Source organism: Coturnix japonica, chromosome 1 (genome assembly GCF_054131305.1).
Source record: "Coturnix japonica strain WE chromosome 1, WE-NBRP24, whole genome shotgun sequence".
Taxonomy (NCBI): Eukaryota; Metazoa; Chordata; class Aves; order Galliformes; family Phasianidae; genus Coturnix; species Coturnix japonica.
In genome coordinates, this window is record NC_140663.1 from 85,186,893 (window position 1) to 85,203,899 (window position 17,007).

Sequence of the window (17,007 nt, forward strand, 5' to 3'; positions counted from 1 at the left end):
ACAGCCCTTTGTCTGAGGACATTTTGCTCAGGTCATGTGGAAGACATCTCAGGTTTTCTCAGACCTTACAGATGTTCAGCCACACAAAGGCTCTCCCAAGAGCCTTGCCTCTCAGTTATGTCATTTCTTGGTTTTGGCCACGATACAGGTGTTCACTGAGACACTCGGGGTTTCTTAGCTGTGCTGGGTAGCTGTGCTCAGTATGCTTGAAGTTTTCAGGATATGCTTGCCAGATCTACTGAGGATGAGCTACTTGTGTGATACACCCCTGAAATTTAATCTTCACTGCTCATGCACTGACCAGGTGCTTGGCACATATATATGCATGTACATGCCTGGGTAAACCTTATAGACGCATGTAAAGGAGAGTAAGCAGTGACTGGGTTGTAGCAGTGAAAAGAATGCTTTAAAGGATATTTGTCCTGGAGGAAAGAAGCAAGTGCAATGACTTCCTCATATTTTCCCATACACTGTACTGTGCTTGAAGACGCAAACTTGGTTATTAGTGTTCAAGCCACTCTCCCACAGATACCTGCATATCTTTGCCATCATATACTTTCTACTATAAATCAGTTACACCTGGCTTTTGTAGCAGAATTGAGACTAAAAATTCATAAAATCAGGCAGTGCTGTGCAAACAGCTTCAGCCCCCTGCAATCAATACTTTATGGATAAGTTGATGCGTGTACTCTGAAGAAAATGAAACAAAATGTACCATGTCAGTTTACATAATCCAAGAGCCGATAGCTTTCATTTTCTGAGCTACCAAAACAAAGATATAAAGTAAGGAGATTCAGAAGCTGGAGTTTAGTGGTGTTATGTTTTGCATAACTTTTCCCCCAAAATCTCAAAGCTTTTTAAAGCAGAGGAGGAAACAACCAAGAGTGTCATAGCATTTTCTACACAGGCTTAAAAAAATTGTGTATGTTGGGGAAAATACTGCATAAACACCCTTTTTTTCCCATTATTATTGTGGCTGTCTGACTGATAAGTCACTGAAAAGCAAAAACTTTGAGTTTCTGTCATCTGAATTTATCTCAGGACTACAGTTTTCAACTTCATTTAAGTTTCTGGAACAAACAGACACACACACACACACACAGATAAAACCCAAAACAAAACCTCCTTCAAATAAATAAGAGTGATACTCCTAGCACTTCAGATAACCAGTGTAAAGTCCACATGTTAAGACAGTGGTTCCCTGTTCACCTCATCTTTGTGCCTTGGTGGTTCATGCACGTGTGCAACCATGAAAAGTTTCTTCTATGGGAGCTCAACAGGATTCCTTGTTTAAGCATCATGACTTTCACTTGCAGGCAATGGCTTCCATGAGTCCTATACCTTCAGGCAATGCTGATTATTCATCCAAACATGCACACTGTCACTCTTCTGTTTGGCTGGATGTGCAAAAATTGATGGCAAGTCTGGAAAATATTGGCTTGCATTACACAGAGAATAATTCCCTATTCATATTTGCTATAGCCCTCTGATATCTTCATGGCCCTTCTCTGGACCCCCTCCAACAGTTCCACATCCTCCCTGCACTGTGGGTCCCAGGCTTGGACACATTACTCTGGATGGAACCTCATGAGGGGGGCAATCACATCCCTCTCCTTGCTAGCCTCCCCTCTTTTGATGCAGCCCAGAACACAGTTGGCCTTCTGGCCTACAAATGCACACTTCTGGTTCATGTCCAGCTTTTCATCCACCATGACCCCCAAGTCCTTCTCTGCAGTGCTACTCTCAAGGAGTTCTTCTCCATATTTGTTGACTGTTGACTACTCTCTTTAAGGAGAATCTAATCCAGAGAATCTAAGCTTTTCTGCAATACATTTTTTAGTAATCACTTCCAGCATGAGTTCCCAAGACATAAAGAGATGGAACTTATCATCTGGGGAATGTTGTGGTGAGAGCAGTAACCCTGCCAGGGAAGAGAAGTTAATAGTCTGCTTGGAAGGTTCATCCTTAAACCCCATTGAACTAAGGGTTGAGAAGGAAGAAAGTGTTTCACTGTAAATGGAGATGTCAAATCTGACAAGGAGAAGTCAAAACAGACTCGGTGCAATCAACGCTGCACCAAGCATTCAAGAACAGACTGTTACTGGGGCTCTCCAAGAACAAAACATGATACATCTTCCCTGTTTTCATCTCCCAGATACCTTGCCCTGCTAAGTTATTTCCACACTACTTTGCTTCCTTGCTTTAGTCTACCTTGCATTTTTCTTCACAGTGTCTTCCTGAAGCCTTTTACTCATCCTGGGCTACTAATCTGTGGGATGATATACCCAGGAGATGAAGATTTTTCCCGCTGAGGCAGTCAGCTGCTTTTTTGTTCTTGCTCTGTCTGTTCTTCCATCCTCACTGAACTCCTTTAAAACATACAGGGCAAAGGATAATAAAGAAGCACTGATAGAGGGAGAAGTATAAGTGAAGTCACTGCCCAACGTAGAAGTCTCAAGTTACAGCTTTAGTACATTGACTACATCTTTAGACAGGAAAACTATCAGAGATAGGTTCTAGAAGACGAAGTGTTTTCCCTGCTGACAGCACCATGAGGGTAATCCTCAGGACAGAATTTTTAAAAAGCAGATTGTCTTGACCTCTCTCAGCCTTGCATGACAGAGCAGGAAAAAAATTTATACTGAGTCAGACACAAAGACACATCACACTGCAGCAGAGATGCAATTGCTCCTCCTGATTTTTCTGTGGTTCCAGATAGCAAGAACTGGGATTTTGCATTCAAAATGGCTACAAGAAAAATTTGAAAACAGAGAGAACTCAGAAAAGACCAACAAAATCATTAAGAGGCCAGAGGGATTTACCTACGAGGAAGATTAAAAGAACTAAGTAAATATGAAGAGTTTGGCTAAGTGATAACTAAGAAGAGGCATGCTAACCATCAACAAATATTTGACTGGCATACACACAAGGGAGAGAAAGGAATTATTTAGCATGAGACAAGCAGGTATTTCAGGGAGTAATGGGATGAAACTTAAGAAATGGAAAACTGAGGCAATATTTAAAGCAAATCCTCTTGACAATGAATTCTAATAGTCTACAGAAAACATACCAGCACATGTGCAAGAGGGAACAGTGCTGTTTTGATAAGAAAGGGAACTTAAATGGCTTGCTGGTCCTTTCCAATGCCAAATATTTATGAATCTATAATTAAGTATCGTTATATTTAATGGCATATGCCATTTTTTATTATTTTTTCCCAACAAACTCTGACTATTGCCTCAAGACAGACTTGTGGAATTATTTCCTTTCTAACTGTGTTACATTTTAACTCTCAAGTTCCTCTAGAACAAACTAAGTAGGTCTCTCTCTTTTTAAAATCTAAACCCAATTTCTGTTAGTACATTTATCTCCTTTTCAAATGATGTCTATCTCTACTAGAGACACAAAAATCCTTCTTTATGCAAGGCAAGTATGCATACGTAAAGCTCCATGGCTTAGTACTTGAAGCTGGTCAGCCTCACATTGAATGCCTGCTGAGATCAAGGGAACTGATGCTCCAAACCCTGAGGAGCACAGAGGCACTTCTCACTATGAGGAAGAGCTGCATGCTACAGACTAAAAAAAGTTATGCTGTACTGGCTGTTCAGAGCTGCTTGCAGAGCTTTGAACCTAGAACGTATACATTTGATGAGCTTCACATCACTGCTTAACCCTGTGTTGCAACACCACTTATGAAGCATAAACAAGTGTTTATATGTGTTAGTTGCTCATGCTTCCAGCTAGCATCACAGCTACTGTATCACAAGTTTCCTCAATATTAAATTGGTAATTTCCTCATTTTCATGCATATCTGTTCGTGCCAGAATACACTCCAAAATATCTCTTAAAATGTATACATGTTTAGGTTGTGATCAGAACAGTAACCTTGGGGATACAAGTCAGTTGCTTCATCTGTCTCACATAGCTTGGGCTGCCTGATGTAGCTATATAAGGCAGTCCTGTTACTTCCATGTTGTCATTTTTGCTGATATTCTACCATTTGATGCGCTATATGCACTGGCCCCCAAGAGAGTTTATGCAGTTTATGCTGGACTCCAACTTCACTCAAGGCAGCAAATAATAGGAGATTCTTCTGGAATTAGGATATGGTGAAAGTAATGCTTACAAAACTTGCTGGTGTAGCACAGCCAGCAGGGCTTCATTGTGAGGGATGCAGCATATCTCTCTATTCCCTCTCTTAGTCCCTTCCCCATTACCTGACACAAAAGTGCCACTGATCTGTGAACCTGGTGTGCAGACTCTGTGTATCGGAGAGCTGGGCCACTGCTGAGACTGGACAATGTGAGATGCTGGGTATTTATTTCCAGTGTGACTAAATCCTCTGAGTAAGATCCTGGGTGCTAGCATTACAACGTTCTGAACACTAATTACCAGAAAGCTATTTGCTGAATCTTTGCACTTTTAAGATAACACTGCAGCAATCAAGCTGAAGTAGGATAATTAAACAAATGGCTCTCTCCTCTCCCCCCCAGTAACTGTGCAGCACTGCCTATCATTTCTCAGCACAGAACTGCTAAGTTGTGGGTGGCTGAAATGAAAGCTCGATTTGCTCTGTGCATTTGACAGCAGGTATGGCTTCACTGTGACTTCCTCACAAGGAATAGCCACAGGGAGCCTGGGCCGCTCGAGCAGATGATAGTTTGGCACTGGGCTGTCACCAGCTAGAAGCAGGTGAAAATGCTGTAGGGAAAGGAAGGGAAGAAATAAAGGAAAGATTTGTACCCTGCTTCCCGAAGAGAAAACAGTCATTGCTTCTGTACTGAAACAAAAGGATTGTGAATCCAGTGTTGGCAGCAATGCTTAATATCTTGAAGGATCTGCACATTTATGGTGCAAGAACTGGATTTCTGCTTGTCAGAACTTCTAATAGAACACCCAAAGCGGTAAGTAATGCAGTGATAGCATACTACTGACAGCTCTTCGTTAAGCTGCATCAAGCTTTAGCCATCAGTTTCACACACAGTCCTCTCTTTGCCTCTAAAGCTTTTATTAAAACAGATTCTGAAACCCTTTGTACAAGTGGAATTGCCCTTTCACTTCTCAACACCAAAAGCAAAAGTTCTTCTCCAGGTCTGGATTTGTCATCAACCAGTAGCTTTCCAGCTTTAGATAGTGTATATTGCAGTGAATATCAGTTTAATATATGTATTACCAAGGAAGGGGGAGAAAAGATCTTGCTTTTTAAGATTAGCAAGGATCAAGCAAAGCTTGTGATGTCTGAAAATGATTTGTTGAGGGTTCTGTATAGAAACCTTCTTAGTTTTGCATGCAGTTTCACCTTTTGTAATGAGATTTGTTTTCACTTTCCTAACTGAATTCACTGTTATTAAATGCCTCCCACTCAGTAGTCCACATTTTTGTCTTCCTAATTTTAGGCCATAATTCTTTCTTGCACATGTGAAGCCTCTGGGAGGACAAAACCAAACCAAAGCCTGTACCTCATTCTTCTTACATTACCTGTTTCTCACAGAAAATCAAGAGAAAATAACTAACAGCTTCCTTCTCATTTTTCCTACAGGCTGTTTACTAAACTTTTTCATCAATGAGATTTCTCTAAACTTTTATGTGGTGACTACTGTTGCTCATCTCTGCAGTTTATTGATTGTTTTCATAACATAGACACTGCTCAGGGAATAAATAAATAAATAAGCAAGCAAATAAAACTGCCATAAAATGAGAAGGCTTCTTTCTCAGATTTCTGAACTGTACATCAGGCACTCTCCATAGCTACCATACAGAGCTACAAGTAATTTTTACATTTCTCTTCACACTGAATTTCTGTTGAACGGGAAACAAAATATGTGCTTCTGAAGATGCACAAAACAAAATAGCAGACTACTCATGCATAGAGAGCAAATTACTTTTGGATAGAATAAGAATGTTACAGTCCAGAATTGATGTGGTTTTCATGTTATCTTAAAGAATAATGTCAAATCTTTCCTCTCTACATTTTTTAAAATGGAAATGAGAAATAACTTTGCACTACTGAGTTACTCCTGGATTCAGGAACATTTCCACACTCTGTGTCTCCTAGCAGAGCTGCTGGCTTACCTCTGTGAAGGTAATTTCCCTGTGACAGCTGTGAGATAGCATCTATAGATTGTTCTGAAAAATGTAACTTTCCATTAGGAGCTGAGGTGACGATTCTGTAGCAATCAGAACTCTTTGATAAACGTTTAGTTCTGTTTTCTTCACACAGGCGAGACTCTGCCACAGCACTGGGAACATCTGCTGGGCTGGAGGTAGCTATATTTCTTGTAGCAACTGGAAATCTATATAGTGACAGTTGCTAACAGGTGTAACAACTATCAGAACAGTAAGACACTTTCTAAAATATTCTGTAAAGGATATCCCATCTCAGAGTGAAGATCTCATCTCCTTACCACCCTGCTACTAAGGAATGGCTGGGGAGGTCTGGTGAAGGACAAAGGGATATGCTGCAGTTGCACCAGAAGAAGTGATGCAGCAATTTTTTTTTCTGCATATCAGAGCAACTTCTCTTCACCGTGACTCTCTGTGGTATGGTAGTATGCTGAAATTTTGGTTTACTTTCATGTGAGACCAAAGGTTCTCCTCAGTAAGCAGCCCAACTGGAGAGGGGGAAATTCTGGAGCAGACATTAGCAACAAGTTGAAATCCACATGGCGCTACTAATGCAATGCAGAGTCAATGGAAGAATAAACTACTATTTACTTCTAATGAAATCTTTGTTTGATGTGAATGGTTGTGTTTTTGCCATAACCAACCTAACTCTTCTGAAACAAAGGAGGCATCGTGTTTCACTGAGCCAGCTGTCATTTTGCTATTTCCTTTTTAATCCTTAGGTATATAATGACAACTGTACTACCTTTAAAAGGAAGGATTGCAAATGTTGTAATTTCTATTATTCCCCTGCTGCTGCTTTTTGCCCAGCAGCCAATTTTCATTCCAGGAATAGTGTACAGAACAGCCCACTAGGTGACACAAGAGACAGCTCTCTGAAAAGGACTGGGAAAAAATTCTGGCTTTCTGTTCTAATAATTGCAAGTGCCAGTAACAGGACAAGAGGAGAGACTCAAACCCAAATAAATTAATTAGCAAGGACATTATTTATATATGGGGAATTCCTAGTTTACATGGTGTCTGCACTAATAACCCATGGACAAATCACCTCCCCCTGCTGAAACACCTCAGGGAGAGGGCCAGAAATGAAAGACAACCACAAGCTCCCATCTAAAGGTAAAAGTTTAAGAAGCAGCTCAAAAATCTGCAGGGAAAGACCTTTGTGTTCATAAGGAGCAGAGCAATCCATGCAGACACCTGCCCCTCACAACATGCCCTCTTGCTCATGGCTGCAATTGTTCCAGAGTGATAATATCATCAGGGCTGTGATACCTTTGTATTTGAGTGCTACAAGGTTACTTTTTTTTTTTTTTTTTTTTTTTCCCCAATGCAAAGAAACACAGGAGAAAAAAAGACTGACTTTCTGGAGGTCAAGGAAAACAAAGATTCTCTTTCTTGCTTCTGTAACCTCTGTGAACACAATCTGGCTGTCATGCGCCATGTGAAAATGAATAAATGAATGAATCTAACATATCTGGACTGGATTCTTGATGTCAACTGGTAAAACACCCAAATTGCAGGGGGAACTTAAGTTCCTATTCCCAATTCATAAGGACTGATCCTTTCAATTACAAAGCTCAGTTGGAAACTTTTTAAACAAAGAATTATGAGGAAGATATAAGAGCTCTGCAGTGTCTTTGCTTGACATTCAGTTTTTACAATGTGTATCAGAAGATCCTGACCTTTAGCCTTTTGTTAAGAGAAGTGCAAGAGCGGCATACCTATTAAACAGCTGACTTTTATGACACTCTTTCCCTGAGACCACTGTGTTTCTCCTATACTGCTGAGTCATTCCAGAGCTCAGTACTGTACAGAAGACCATAAGAGCTTTTCTTGGGAGGTTAGATTCATCTGATATTTTGTAAGGAATATATTTTCTTCTCTGCATACTTTGTTTTCTCTAATTGACCAATGAACACATAGAAGCACTTTGCAATTTCTTTCATGCGTGGTTGCAATGGTGATAGCTGAGGATGGTATGAAACTATTAAATTTAAACAGAAGGAGGTTTATGGTGCTAAAATCCGCATTACTTTAAAGAACCTGAAGTTTTAAGAAAAGAAAAAAATTCACAACCTCCCACAACACATTTTAAAGACAAACATAACCATAGAATTTATGATACGTGATAATTACTTATCTGTTTGAGATGTTCAGGCTTCCTTCCCATTCTACTTTCACATACTAGATAATGAGTATCCTCTGCGTTGAAACAGGAGTAACGGCTCAGTGGCAGGAGAATGGTTACTTGATTATTGAACAATAACATTTGTGTCACTTCTTTGTTCATGACTCAACTACAGGTGTGCAGAGGAGTAAAACTGAAAGGCCAGAATATTAAGTTCAAGAAAAAAAAAATAAAAATAGAGAAAAGAGGGAGGGAGGGAGGGAGGGAGGGAAGAAGGAAAGAAGGAAAGAAGGAAGGAAAATAGAGAGGATCCCTAAACATTATTGGTAGGTCAGAAAATTGTACTGTGATCACTTTTCCAAAGGTAAATACACATCTCCAGTCACAGACAGTGAAGTCACGGCCTAGAACAATAACAACCAATGATCCCAGCCAAACCTGAGAAATAATTTCCTGCATGTTCAGAAGAGGAAATAAAAATCCCCCAAATCATAACAGCCAATAATATCTGTAACACATTCTCATATGTTGTAGAATCTGAAAAACATTTAAATACAATGTTATCATCCTATTACTTGGAAAATAGAATTTCTATAATTCATTAGAATATTATGAACTTCAGTGCACTGAAAATTAGTTTGAATTTAAGCTACAAATCAGCTCAGTCGTGAACTAATTCACAATGCAAAGATAAAACCTAAAGAGGAAAAACAAATTGTACAGAATCCTCCAAGAATTAATATGGGATTTCTCTGAGTTCAAACTCCAAAAACACCACTACCAAATGAGTCTTCAATTAACCTCTGACATTCCACCTGAATATTTTAAACATTGAGAAGCATGCAAATACAGACTTCAATTAAACACCAATTTCATTCAGTGGAGAGTTTGTGCGAATAATGTGAAAAATTATGTAGCCAACTCAATACTTCTATAAACACCAAGAGATGAGTTGGAGGAGACTGACAAAATCGAGGATCAGCATCCTGATTCCTTTCTCAGGTAGAGATTAAGAACTTGTTTACACAGGGGAATGGGGACTTCATTCACATCCACTCAAAGCTTGGTTTCTGCATGTTCAGGTGCCCTGCATTCACACAGCAAAAATCTTATCATGCATTAACTGCTGAGATACAATATATTCCACACCCCTTTTGGAACAGTAGTGGATTCAGAGTGCATTAAGTGAAAGCGTGCTAATACCCACCGGGTGCAGCTGAGCCATGCTGCCTGGAGAGCTGCCAAACACTCCTGCAGGGCACAGACCTGTGTGCCCATCCTGCCCCTGCCTGTCCCCACTGGATGCTGCAGTCCGATTGAATGCAGGCATGCAGCTGGGGTGAGACCTTGGCTGGTGGCAAATGCAAATTGGAGGTCACATTGGTGCTGCCTTAATTAATAGAACTATGCTCTGGCACAAGACCATCATCTGCCTCGAGTGGGTAATCCTCTGGAAGCTGAGGGGTAAAGGTTCATGCTGCTTTGTGATGAATATGGCAACTAGGACAGCTTTTCAGAGGGCTCATTTGCCAGTGGGTCAAAGCTGGGGTTTCCTGCCATTCTGAACTGCAGCAGGGGGCCAGCATGAACATTTTTTCATCCCTGGAGTAAAACCTTCATCATGTTAGCATCAGCAATGTGTGATGCGAGCTTTTGACTTATTTTTTTTCTTGATTTTTCTTCTGACTTTTAACTTTTAAATTTCTCCTTTTAGATATGCCCAATAATGAATGTTTTGATATACCATCAGGACCTGTTTTTTTCCTTCTATCTATATGCTGGAGACTTGGAGCCATTTGAATTTTAACCTTTCCTCTTGTGCTGAATGCAGTGACTGTGGCAGAGAAAAAGGTATTCAGGCTCACTGCTGGTTGTGTACATTTAAAATTCCTTGCTCCCAATCTGACTGTCAAACAGGCATTTGTATACATTTGCACAAACTGCTTCTTCTCGTCCATGCCGATAACTCTTTCTCCTGAATGTTCAAAAGTGCAGATATTTTCCCTGTTCCATCCCAGGTAAAACACTATAAAGAAACAACTGGTGTGACTGTGGTTTGTTGCTGCTCAGCTATCTATTCCTACCTGTTCCCCCTTCCTTTATTTTTTTTCCCTTCTTCTTGGGCATCTCTTGTCAGAAAAGATCCTCTTCCCACTGTTCTCTCAAAATGGTGACTGACAGCTCCTTCCTTTTGATGTAAAAAATACAAAACAAAATGATTAACACTGTCCTCCCACTCCCCAGATGAAAAAAAGGACTATTAATAGAAGTGCACTTACTGTGCACAGTGAAAACTAAGAATAGTGTTAATTACTATATCCTAATTAATGGGGTACAGCAATGCTCTCATTTTAATCAATGAGTTTTGAAGTTCCAGCTTTCATGATACGTAATGAAGCACATTTTGAAGTACTCCATCATAGAGTGCTGTGGCATATTTTATGGGCTTTTCCTTTCTCAATTACAAAGGGCAGAATTTCTGTAGCACAAACATATTTTTGAGGCTTTTTTTTTTTTTTTTTTTTTTTTCTTTCTTCATTTTTTTCTTCCCAGGATACAACTGAGCAGAGCAGCTGTAAATCAGCTCTGCTTAAGAAATGCACAGCTATGATGAACAGTGACGCAGCAGGCTGAGGACACCGTTAACCCTTCCTGTCCTGATCATTTGCTTCAAAACACCGTGTATACTTCGTGCCTGTCCTCAGGAGATATGAAATGGATTTCACCATGCAACAATTGCAAGGTGGGCAGTAGCAGGAGAATTTATGGCAACATGTGGCTTAAAGGCTGCAAGCTTTTCCGTATTTGTTTCTGTGAATTAATTGCCTCAAACAGTTTCACCTTACTATTTCTTTCTTACAGTAAACTTGGCTGGTTTCCTTCAGAAATGATGCTTATACAATAAAGCTCTCTGTGTATCTTTATGTCTCTGCGTCCTCCAATACCTTTTGAACTAATGGGAGAGTTTCAGCCACATTTGACAAAGTACATCGATTTTCAAGTATATGATGCTTCAGGAAGCTTTGGGAAAATGTGTGACTGAGTGGAAAAGAGAAATGTGCTGAAAGAGAGGCAGGGATTGCTCAGCCCATAGCTTCTTTGGCAGCTAAGAGACACCGGCTAACTAGGGATGCACTACATTAATCTGCAAAGCCTTGCTTACTAAGAATGCACAGAGTAGAGGACTCACTGAAGTTGGCATGCAGATGAGAATTGTAGAATTACAGAGACAGAGAATCATTCAAGTTGGAATTGGCCCTTAAAAGCCATCCAGTTCAACTCCCCCACATGACCAGGGACACCCACAGCTCCACCAGGTGCTCAGGGCCCCAGGCAGCCTGACTTTGGTTGTCTCCAGGGAGGGGACATCACCACCTCTTTGAACAACCCATTCCAGTGCCTCACCACTCTTATTGTAACAAATTTCTTCCTTATATCAAGTCTAAACCTCACCTCTTTTGGTCTGAAACCAATTCCCCTTATCCTATCACAACAGATTCTGCTAAACAATCTGTTTCCTTCCTTTCTTATAACCTCACTTTAGATACTGATGGGCAGCTATGTGGTCTACCCAGAGCCTTCTCTTCTGCAAGCTGAACAGCCCCAGCTTTTATATGGCATATAAAGATCTAGGGAAAATCCAAAGACATTACTGTGATGTAAAGTGTGTGCAAGAAGTGGCTGCAGGAGGAGTTATGGGCTTAGTGCAAATGTTGGGGCTGAAGCATGAAGAGATGCAGGGCACAGACTTGTAGAAAACTCGGGTTTTGTTTCTACTCATTTATACAGAACAACATGTTGAATTTTTCACAGTTTATTGAAGCAGTAGTTAAGTAGTTACATCTTCTTACTTGTATTTTGCAAAAATAAAGATTTGTTTTATTCATCTGAGATATGTTTTTTTATGAGTCTCATAACAAGAGCTACATACTTCAGATTTTTCATGGCTCAATAGATTAAATTTGAAATAAAATGAGATAACAGTGGGAAAAGAACCACTCTGTGTACACAAGGAAAGCAGTGTTTCCCCACTTCAAAAGGTCTTTTTTTGATGCTCCTGAGATTTCCGTATACCCCATAAGTTTACACAGACTAGTCTGATGATACCTTAAGAAATAATATAGTTTTTTTGTGGAAGAACAACACAAGAAAATGCTACATGAAAAAAGGAGACATCAGCCCCTATAATTTGATTTAAATGATAATTTAAATGAATTTGAAGCAGTAACAATTACCATTACTATTCTCCATACAGGATAAAAAAAGATGCCCCTGATCTAGTGTCCAGAGCAACTGTGACTTTGAAGAGAGAGCTTCTCTCCATTTGTCTGGTCTCTTTTGCATTCTCTTAGCTGTACAGACTGTGTCACACAATTATAAGAGAAGGTCAGGTACTGCCCAGCAGTTGGTAGCCTACTTACAGCACATCTACCCTCAGCTTCAAAACATTCTATCATCCTCCAGTAGCTTAGATGATACTTAAATTGTCCTTTCTCATCATTTTTATTATTTAGGAAAAGGCAAGGGAAAGATAGCAGGTTCTCCCATGATAAAAACTGCGGAATCTCTATTAATATGATTACAGTGGTAAGAACACTGCTGTCTGTTTCACTGAAGCAAATAGGTGTGACTTAGTGGCAAGCAGTGCATCTTGTGCTAATAGGGTTGCAGTGATATTGATAAACTTGTCATTGTAATAATGTACAAGGCCTCAAGCATTACATAAGCTGGTCTGATTCTAAGCTCTGAATTTCAGAGGAGAAGCCAGCAGACAGCAAGATGTCAAATATAATCCCCTCCCTCCCCAGTCCCTAATCTAACACATACTGGCAAAGACAGCAATGCAACACTGGACACTTTTTACTCAAAGCACTTTGAATGGGTATCAGACTCTCCAAAGGGGCAGACCTAGGAATGACTATATGTGAATTTGGTCCCAGAATTGCAGTTGCACAGAGGTAAGGTTCACAGCACACATACAAAAAAAAAAAAAAAAAAAAAAAAAAAAAAAAAAAAAAAAAAAGACTTCACAATGCTTATCACCCACACACACACAAAATAGAACACAGTGGGTAGGAAGTTGGAAGCAAACTCAGTGAGATATAGTGCAGCACTGAATATGCAACTGAAGGGGGGACTCAGGCTTTTGTACAAATAAACAGCTCACGTAGGCAGGTCTGGGAGAAGTGCTTTCAGCTGATATTCATTGTCGACTGTTGGTTTCATTCCCTTTCTCTTTTTTATACCCATCTGTACTGTGATTTTTTTCCTAGTGTTCTGCACTTGCGCTTGTTTGTTGTTTGAGACCATCACCTAATCACTAGAAATAACAATAAACACAAAGATTAAAAGAGCATGACTCTTTTACCTGTAAATTTGAATTAGGTTAAAAAGAAGTGTTCAAGGTAGGCTAAAAGCCATTAGATGAAAGCCAGGTTCTTCCCAAGAGATTGCCCCTACACACTGGAGAAGGGAGAGACAATAAGCTAATCAAAATGAGGAACTGACTCTTATCTAGTAGCTAGTATCACAAAATTTCTTCTTTTCTGCCTCCTTGATAGGAAGATATGAAGATCTTGTTACATTCCACAGCATCCAGATGTAATCAAAGTATTTTTAATCATTTCTCATAAGTCAGACCTCTCAGCTAGTATTGCATTTCTTTGAATTCCCTTCTAGCCAATCTGCAACATTCTGGTAAGAGGCTGTCCAGTCTCACACATGGTCTTCAAAGGGCCAGCTGAAAGCACTCAGTAAAAAACACTGAGCACCTTGCTGGATCAGCCATTTTCCATTTCTCCAAGAAAAAAAAACAACAAAACAACAAGACAGTGATTGTTGCTCATTCCTGAATAAAGGTTGGTTCTTCATTTCCAGATGAATAAAATCCTAAAAACTAAGAAGAAAATAAGAATAAAAAATGACTCCTTTGCTGTGATGCTGCATTGCAGATTCGCATCTAATTTTCTGCCAATATTACCCACTCAGTCTCTTTCAACACTGCTGTTTTCCAAATTTTTCCTCCCACTGAATCTGTATGTTTGATTAATGTTTTCCCAGATGTCAGAACCTGGGGAAAAAAGCACTTTCAGTCTCATTTTGTTAAGTGCTAGGAATCTCTTTGATGATCCATAACAAATTTTACTGTACTTGTCACAAAGCAGATGTGTGGTGATAGTCCCCTAAGCATGCTGCATTCAATCATTACAAATACCAGAGTTCTCCTTTCTTTAATTCCTCCCCACCCCCCTTTTTAACATTTATTTCTCATTAATAATTAACCTTAACAATTTATCATAGTCTTTCACTGGTTTAGTGAACACACTTGACACATGTGTTATACAGTTAGTCCTCCTACATTTTATCCCTGTGTTTTTTCTTTTCCCCTTTACAGGAAACCTGCTTAGGATGCAGTCAAGCTTCAGGAGTGGAACAAGTCTCCATTACGGCCACTACATAACAAAGTATATAGCAGTCATGGTGCATTTATGGTCCTATTTCTAATTTACCTGAATGATTTTTGCATTCATAAGAAGAAGAATCTTAAAACATTAAAAAGAGGAACTATTAAAATGAAAGCCTGTGAACAATTCCCTCTTAAAGAAGGTATATTCTGTTATCTCTAACTCAGCATCCATAATTGCAATAGCTTTAAAGCTCACTTTTATTTCAGCCTACTCTGGTGGAAAGGTAGAAATCACCTCTGAATTGTGCCTCTTATTTCAGATAAGCTTCAGCTATAACAAAAACAGAGAGATGACTGATGTTATTGAATCTGACAAGTGGAGGAATTCATGGAACTATCTAAAAAGAAGCAATCCCTTTGTGACTGTACAGAAACTGCTACCATTTAGCATTGCAGAGTAGCTGAGGCTGGAAGGCATCTCTGGAGGCTCTCTAGTCCAAACTCTCTGCTCAGTGCATGGTTACCTAGAACAGGTTGCTCAGGGCCATGTCCGGTTGGGCTCCACTGATGGAGACTTGACATCCTCTCTGTGCTACTTGTGCCAATATAGTCACTCACACAGTAAAATATATGCTTTGCATTTTGTAGTTGCTGTTGTTTTCCTATAGTTTCAATAGGATTTATTGTATTTCAGTTTTACTACTTTTAAATATCACACCTCACTACACTGGCAAAACAGGATGATTTCAGCAGGAAGAATAAATCAGCCACAATTATGCATCTGCTCTTCTGCAGAAGTTTTTGAAGTGTAGCTGTAATACCAGGCAAGATTATTGTGCTACTGGATGCATCTAAGTCTTTCTGGAACAAAAGCAATATTTTATTCATTGTTGTGTATATGACAAATAGAAGAGCTATATGGAGAAGTAAAGGGATTATTTGCCAGTGGATGTTGCATATAGAAGCCACAGAAAAAATTTCATTATAGCTATGACAGTAGGTATTAAAACAGAAATTACAGTATTGTTCCCATCCTATCTTCTAAAACCATAGTAGAGGTAGCTTGTTTGTTTTTTTATTGTAAGATTCCATTTCAGTCTATATGAGACGTTTGCATGTGTGTGGGGGGGACAGGTACATGCACATTATCCCTTTGAAGATGACACTAAACATAAACATAGATGAAATTTTCATTTACTTCTCAAAAATGAACATTGAAGAATTCTTCAGGGATTTATGGTGTAAAGTTTGAGCAGAAATACTGTTCTGACTATGAACAATATAGCTACTATATTTTAAGATAGCGCTCAGACAATTGCAAAACTGAAATTCCAAGAACTTCAGTGCTGTCACAGACACTGCTTCCAGTCCCCTTTATTTAAGGCTGGTGATACACAGAACAGTGAACTCCTATCTGACAAATGGAATTGAACCTAAACTTTTTATCAAGGGTTGTGATTCTGAACTTCCACAAGTAGACCGCTTTGGGCAGAACTTTTGTAATGAATGCCCACAGGTCTTACCTGGTCAGAGTAGGCTAAGTTGCTTGCCTGTGCAAGGCCTGTATGAGATACAACTTGCTATCTACTGAGTAATACAAATGCTTACTTCCATCATCTGCAAAATCTTAGCTTGCCATGGCTTGTAAAGCTATGTTCAAACTGGAGAGAATTGCAGTCTTTCCAGCCCTTGGGTGATTTCTTAATCCCACATTTGGGACATACAACAACGCTTTCCTTAGAAAAGAGCAATTCTTCGTAGGGAGGAAGCTAGGGAGTACCAGCTGCATTCCCTCATCTGTATAATAGGGCAAGAGCTGGACTTCAAAACATGCCATAATGTGTACCTGTTACTCAGTCTAGACATGGCAACTAGCTGGAAATGAGTAATTGGTGCAACAAGTGATTTAATTTTGGCAGATAAAGTTGATGCTCTGACAGGAACACAGGTATCATCTTCAGCCTGGAGGTTTGTCAGGTGCAGGATGGAGCTTCTCTTCCAAACAAGAAAGCCAATCCCACAAAGAGCCAAGTGGCTAGCTCAAATGACTTGGCTTTTGTAACAGTGCTTCAACGATTTCTGACCTGGTTAAAGCATTTTATCCTTCTGATATCAAATGAGATGACTGTTGATGTCTCACAAATTATGTTCTGTGATGCAAAAATAAATAAATAAATAAATAAAAGCAAAGAGGAATACTTTGTTGTTCTTGCCATTTTTCTCTAAGCCTTTTTTCACACACACACACACACACACACACACACACACACACACACAAAGGTAGACTGAGTTAAAAACAAAAAAGTACTCTTTTCTTTAAAACTAAACAAAACAAAACAAACATTGGATT